Below are 7329 nucleotides of genomic sequence, written 5' to 3' on the forward strand. Positions count from 1 at the left end.
TGCAGAAAGATCCCATGTAGAGGGCCCCCCCCCCCCCTTGTACCTGTTATGCTGGGTTCTCACCAGAACATACACCCCCCAACCAGTGACTTCAGCATTGTCCTACTGTGATCCACCACCACGAACCTGGTCACATGCCGCCATCTTCTCTGATGTCATCAAAACCTGGCAGTCTATTCCAGGTTGTGCAGCCGGCCCCCGATGACATGCGGCCAAAAAAAGTATACAGACAACTAATTATAAATCTGAGTTTTATATTGGAGGGGGTGTGGGGTGCAGGATTGCCGGGGCCTAAAATCCTGGGAGTGAAGGTCTACTTCAACTGATGTCTCTTGGTTGTCATCGGTTACTGCGCCTTTCACATTATCCTTGCACCATGGACTGCCAATGAAATTTGGCAAAGCGCAATGTGCTGTACCCAAAGCTGCCTGGTAGAATTGCTCTGGCTGGTAACTGACATCTCTTGGTTGCTATGGGTTACTGCACCTTGAACAGTTTTCTCATTTCTCCATGGGCTGCCAGTGACCTAAACCCTTACTTGTTGTATCTGATGACAGTAGCCAGACGTTCGGAGAACCTGCGTGAACCATAGACGGTGTGTCTGCTGCTCTTTTTATACTGTGTATAGATAATGCTTGCTATCTGCTGCAAGTGTTAGCATTCATTTCAACACTTTGCAAAGTGGATAACCGCATTCCTGCCTGAGAAATTGCAGCCCGGGATGGGAGGGTGCATGTTCCATTGCCTGCTTTTGATACCCTGCGTTTCTTCTTCTTATCCCATGAACATGAAGGCTCAGAAGCAGATCCATTTGTGTAGCCCATCTTGTGTGCTGAGGATGTGGCTGGGATATTCTGTTTCATGTGCCGTCTTGCAGAAACATGTTTGTTTAAATGCACAGCCATCTATTAAACTGAGAAGCCTTTTCTCTTCCATCCACGGTGCCACTGAAGGCTCCCCAGTCTGCAATCTGGATCGAGTAATATGTAAAGAACTCTTGTCGGACAAAAATCCCCCCCCCCCCTCATTTATGTCGCCGCTCCTCATCATAATAGGGTGGGCTTCTGTCACCACATCCTCTTCGTAATTTAATATCTTGAAAGCCGAAGAGATTATGTGATGTTATTTGGCAGATCAATATCTCCATCCATTGGCTTGCATTTCATTTTTTTACTACCAAACTCATTAGTGACTTATTTATAGGAAATGCTCTTTTCTCCTACAGCCTCACGCCATCCGACATTCTCAAATATTGACCATCTTTTATTTATACCGACCAGTTGTGTTTTCTTGTATCCAATCTCTAGCTGGCCGGGCCTCAGATGTAGTGATCCTACCATCCATGAGTTCATGGTATAGAGTTCGTTTACTGTCACTTGATACAGCAGTGTGATTTATGTCACCTCTTCTGACTCTCGGAGAATTGGAGCCACACCTGGAGTAACAATGGACAATGACGGATCTATTACAGTATGCGGCACAAGTATTTTCACCTGCTTCATGTGCTCTTTTTGTGTATACCTCTTCAGATTTCTTATGTCACCATTGGGCATTTTGTTCAGTTGATTGGTTTATCAAGTGTGTAACCCAGAGGACAGACTAATATGGAATTCAAGAGCCAGTCTGTCTATTCCAAGAGCCAGTGGGATGTTTGTAGGAGCCATCTCCATTGACAACAACTAGAGATCCTCAAAAGTTGGGCGCCAGCTGGAATTTTTAGCTACCTGGGATTTGTCCAACCCTGGTGTGACCTAAACATGAAAAAAGTAACATTTGTGTGGGCCTTTTTGGCTACAAATAGAAATAAAGTAATTGGCATATATGGTGCTAAGAATGATTTAATATGTTATCTCCTATCAGGGCTGGACAGATCCCCGGAGCCAGGTAGCCAATGCTCTTTAAAAAATACAGCTGATGACTAACTTTTTGAGGTTTTCTCTAGCTGTAGTCAATGGAGCTGGCTCCTTGGATAATCCTGCTGGATCCTGGCCTCCATATTAATTTGTCCACCACTGATAGATCAGTATTAGTTTTAGCAGTTGGGTTGTTACGTTTTGCAAATGTTTCTGCTGTGTAACGTCTGACTGTTGTGTATATACAATCTTCTGTGACTGTGTCCTTCTAGACAGGAAGGTGGTATGTGCAAAGTTTTTGAATTGATGTCCAGCGGGGCCGCAGCCTTGGAAATCTCTTTCCCTCTAGAAGCTGTCTTTTTGTACGAACTGCTCCAAAAGAGTTTGTGGCGTGGCTACTGTGTAGGAGAGAAAGAATGACTAATTGCGTGGTGTGACCTGAGCTTGGAAAATAGTTTTAAAAGGTGTGTTTTTCATACTACTCATGGTTTTGTTTTGTTTTATTGGAGCATACAATGTATGTGTCGCAATGATATTTGTTTTGATACATGTATATCTATGGCAATTGACTGTAGGGATTTAATTTATTCTGCAGAAAAATGACTTCTGATTGGTTGTTGTGGGTTACTGCTCTCTTTTTGTTTTTGTTTCTGGAACTCCTTTTTTATCATGCCATAGAGGCCCAGGCATAATCTTATCACATTGCTAGCTTTTGAATGTCTGTGTAAATTTAGACAGTGACGAAGCTGGACCTACAGTTAGCAGTGTGGCTTTAAAGTGACACTAAACTCAGGTGTTCAATCTTAAAAATACATTAAGTATCTTTACTATTAACAAAAATGTATCTTATTTGTGTATCACTTGTCTGTAGATCCTCAAATCATCTCTGAATTCTTGCTGACACTGTCCTTCCTTCCTGGAGGGTGACTACTTTTGTTCCCCATGGTCTGTGTATGTTGTAAAGTAGTCACCGCTCCAAGCTCACTCCCATGATGGATTACAATTTCAACATAAATTGGTACACTAAACATGCGCTTGTAGTCTATCACGGGAGCGAGTTTGCAGCGGTGGCACAAATAAGGTACGGTATTTGGTTTAGTGTCCCTTTTTTAGTTTGCCTTCAGCGGTACCTCTTACTACTAAATGTGACTCTTGCTTGCACTGCTGTTTTCCTGGTAATTACATTTCTGTTACAGCTTTTAAGTTGTTAAAGGGACACTGCAGGAAAAAAAATTAAACATAAAACCCCAAGATGTATACAGGGTACACGTCCTACTCGCCCTGAACTTTGTTCTTCTATTGCTGTGGTGTACAAGACCACCCACTGCTTTTTGTTTGGTAATTTGAAGAGTTGTGAACCTCTGTTTGTGATGGAGAAAAATTCCAAAGTACGCCTACTGCAGCCTCCTTGTATATTGCATACAGAAAGCCTATGTTCTTTCTTTACACAAAAAATAAAGTTGGTACTAAGAATTTTCTCACATCCTCCAATGAGATTCATGCCTGCTTTATAATGTGATTAGTGATCGTAAAGGCAGAGAAAGTAAAACAGCACAGCTACTAGTACATCTACTGTCCACATCCTCCAGCTACGATACTTAAATTTGATTGCATAACCTAATTCCCGTTGTCTTCTGGCCAGTCCAGTGATGTCAAGGGTCGTTCTGCTTCTTGCCCAGCCTAAGTGGTTCTTACTGCATCACCGAAGGATGTAATGATGTAGGAGCACTAATCGTGCAGCAGTACTGTTAGCTCAGGCATGATGTAACCCTAGTGGGTGTGTCCGTGACAGCCTGGGCTCAATGGAAGGTGCTGAATGACGCAGGCCATCATTGGTGTCACTGGTGATGGATAGGTAGAGTTGTGATGGTGTTTGTTTGTTTTTTTAACCACCGCGGGGTGGAAGATGGGACTAAATATGCTTGAGCGTTCCATCTTTAATAATACACTTAGTGCAAAGTGCTTTCTGGATTTAGTCTACAGTGTATTACAAGAACTTGACTTAAGGTAAACTGAATATACTTCCTGATCTTCACCCATGATGATGGTTTTGATGGATCACATTAAAGTGGCACTGCAACCTCCTATCCTTTACAGCCAATGAAGGTGCCATCTTTATCAGTTATTTTTTTTTTTTTTTTTTGGGGAAACATTTAAATTGAGTAAAGTTCCTCCTTAAACTGGCCATATGGTGCTCAAAACGTAGAGCTGTGTGTGGCCCCATCAGCACCCTTCCATTCTAGAAAAGTTAATCTTTCAATCTGTTTTATTTATTATTTTGTTGTTGCCAGTCTGAGAATTGTCAGCCAATCGGCTGCATTAATTGTCTGGGTGTTTTGACAGCGGCATACCCACCGCTGGCAGAATACAATAGCCCAGTAGTGGGATTACCCTATCCGCGCTGTTTGTTGTGGATGGGGGAATCCAGCTTGCAGGGCTGAATGAGAAATAAATGACTGGTGTTTGGCCGGCTTTAGTATCTCACTGAATGTGTCCATATGGTTTAGATACTCCTGATTTGCACCCCTCTGTATAATTTTTACATTATTTGTAGTTTTGTGTGCTCTGTAAAAGGGACTAACTTCTATTACGGACTGTAAAGGGGATTACCTCGGTTGCCTATTTAGTTAAGTCTGTACATGTCAAACCATTATGTAGTTAAGCTCATGCCAGAGGTGGTCTTGGACGGCAGGATTTGACGTTTCAGTACAGCAATAGCGCTTATTTGTGATGATGAGCCCTTCACATTCCTCTGTACCTTTTATACCAGGGAACAGTTTGCATGCCACAAATGTCATTGTCCGTCTTCAGCACAGCCTGAACTCGGTTTGGGACTGTCTCCACCTGCTGAATGGCGTGCAATGCATTTCACGCACCTAAGTGTTGATTGAAACTTTTCCATATGTTACAACTTGTAGATTTCAGCGTCTATACTCGGTATCTGTAAGCTGTGTTAGGGAAAATACATGACCTCATTGGCGTTTTTGTTTGTTTCAATTCTGCTCTGATAACTTCAGCAGGTGGGTGTGCTTTTTGAATTACCAGGGCGTGTCGGGTGAATGAGCCTGAACTGGGCGTCATTTGAAATGCAGGTTTATTTGTATGGACAAAGAAAATAATAAATCTAATTGATAATGGCACAATGCTCTTGGCTGATGTTTCTGTCTCAGAGTCTAGATGAAAATTATTGATCTCTTTTAAATGTAGTTCACGTCCCCTGTGTTTTGCCCTCACAGATGGGAACTTGATCTAGACAGATGAGTTATGTGTCCTAACTTTTAGCTTTTAGCTGTCTTTTGGTCACTTTTCTTATTTTGTTGCTAATAAGATTTGTTGCTCTGGTGTGCCAGTTTTGCCATTTTTATGATGGCTTTTCAGAGCAAGGCATTAGTGTTTTCAGATTCTCTTTACTGCAGAGAAATGTAGGGATACTTGTTACTATATTTTCAGCAATATCCGGCTTAAAGTGATCCTAAACTCGTGCGTAAATTTTTTAAAAATACATCCAGGCACACTAACTATTTAACAAAAAATTATCTTTGTGTAATCACGCAGCTGTAGAGCCTCAAATCATCTCGGAATTCATGCTGACACTGTCCTTCCTTCTGAAGGGTGACTACTTTTGTTCCCCATGGTCCCCGTGTGTGTTGTAAAGTAGCCATCACTCCTGTAATATTTCTCAGTATAACTATTCTATGACCAATATTGGCCCATTGTAATGAAAGGGAAGATAATTGTGTTTACAGTAAAATGCAATAAAATGACGGCTATTCTGGTGGTGGTCTGTGGTCATAGTCCATGGTCACAGCCCTATAGCGGCACAACAGTCTCTTCAGGCTCGTCCTTGTGTCCAGCTGGAAGAATCTCATAGTTCAGCCATTAGAATGATTGGTTTGCTCTCCTGAAGCAACTTCTGCAGGTTTCAGTGGCCCGTGAAGTGGTTCGTAACTTTAGTTAAGACAGGTTTAGGTCTCATTCACATGGATATGCTCACCTGTACAGAAACCTGCGCCTGAGGGCTAGTTCATAGCAAGCGCGTTCCAGGAGCAGAGCAGAGTAGTTACGGACCAGATCAAAACTGCGTCCAATGTATTCCAATGGTATTTTGGGCTCTAGTTCACACCGCAGCGTTCAGTTCCAGAGCATGTAAAAAAAACCTGCAGCAAGCCCTATTTTACCTTCTCTGGAACGCATGCAAACGCACTGAAAGCCCATTTTAAACCAAAAGTTTTTGTTTTGTTTGTTGCAAAAACAGCCCTGAACGCGTCAAACGCAGCAAAACACACCGCACTGCGTGTGCAGAAACTCATGCAGATCTGGTCTGCATTTGGTGTGAACAAGCCCTAAAAGGGACAGCTGGTGCATGTAGTCATGTGCAGTTGCCTGTATAACAATGGCGGGAGGCAGCTACACGCCAACCCAAACTGGTGCATCTGTACCTGTGTGAGTCAACGTGTAGCTGCATGGAGCGGTGTCCTATCAGGGAGTTGAACAGGTGGCTCCACATACCAGCTGTCCCTCCCTGGTGCAGTTTTCTCCATTAACCTGCGAACTGTATGGCTGTGCTTGTCTGTGAATGAGACCTTTGTATTAAAGTGGAGATGAGCTCAAAACCTTTTTTTGTTTTTGGATGGAGAGGTGAAGGTTTAGAACACCCGTCAGGTTTTTATTGTGGTCTTTGTCATCATTTTATGGAGAGTCACCCTCTTTGTCTTGGTGACGATTTATTGCCAAGAGTGGAAGAAAATCCCAAATTTTAAGTGGTCTTAGCTCAACTTTAATAAGACAACTTGTGTAAATACTTCTGACATTAACTGTATAATGGTTGGTTTATCATGCAAAAAACTTGTCTGAAGACTTAATAATGCCAACAGCAGCCATGGTCACTGTTAGAAATTAATTTGTTGGAGAAAACATTTGCATTCTGTATGTATGTGTATATATGTATATATATATATATATAATTTCCCCGTTACTGCATTCAAAAACTATTAGACGATTATCGTGGTTAAATGTTTTTTTTTTCTGCTGAAGGCATAGCATTCCACCACCTTTTGGTGATTGATAGCAGCTTCCTATAGACAGCTTATTTATCCTAAAAAGTAGACCCTGCTTTATTCAGTCTGACCCTTGCCTGAGTCAACGGTGTTTGTGATGCCCTAGGCCAATATTTATGTTTGATGGCTCAAGAAGATTTCAGATACAAGATATCTATAACTCTACATCGTAAATTGTTTTTGCTGCCCTCAACAATTGAAATAAACATTCAGAAAAGCAGCCTTTAAGCTGGAAGAATACATTTGATAGAAAAATATTATATTTTGTTTATTTTAAAGTGTAACTCAACCTACTTGAAAAAAACTGCTGCCCAGGGTGGGTAATTTCACTGCTGCCCAGGGTGGGTAATTTCACTGCTGCCCAGGGTGGGTAATTTCACTGCTGCCCAGGGTGGGTAATTTCACTGCTGCCCAGGGTG

General features: G+C 42.1%; 1 protein-coding gene across 3 annotated transcripts in view; it reads left to right on the forward strand.

Moving 5' to 3' along the window:
- ARVCF (armadillo repeat gene deleted in velocardiofacial syndrome) overlaps positions 1-7329 on the forward strand; it is a 269995-nt gene that overhangs the window by 89553 nt on the left and 173113 nt on the right. The gene's annotated exons all lie outside the window — the stretch shown is intronic.

This window comes from Nanorana parkeri, unplaced genomic scaffold, assembly GCF_000935625.1.
Source record: "Nanorana parkeri isolate BGI_ZX_2015 unplaced genomic scaffold, ASM93562v1 scaffold260, whole genome shotgun sequence".
Classification (NCBI taxonomy): Eukaryota; Metazoa; Chordata; class Amphibia; order Anura; family Dicroglossidae; genus Nanorana; species Nanorana parkeri.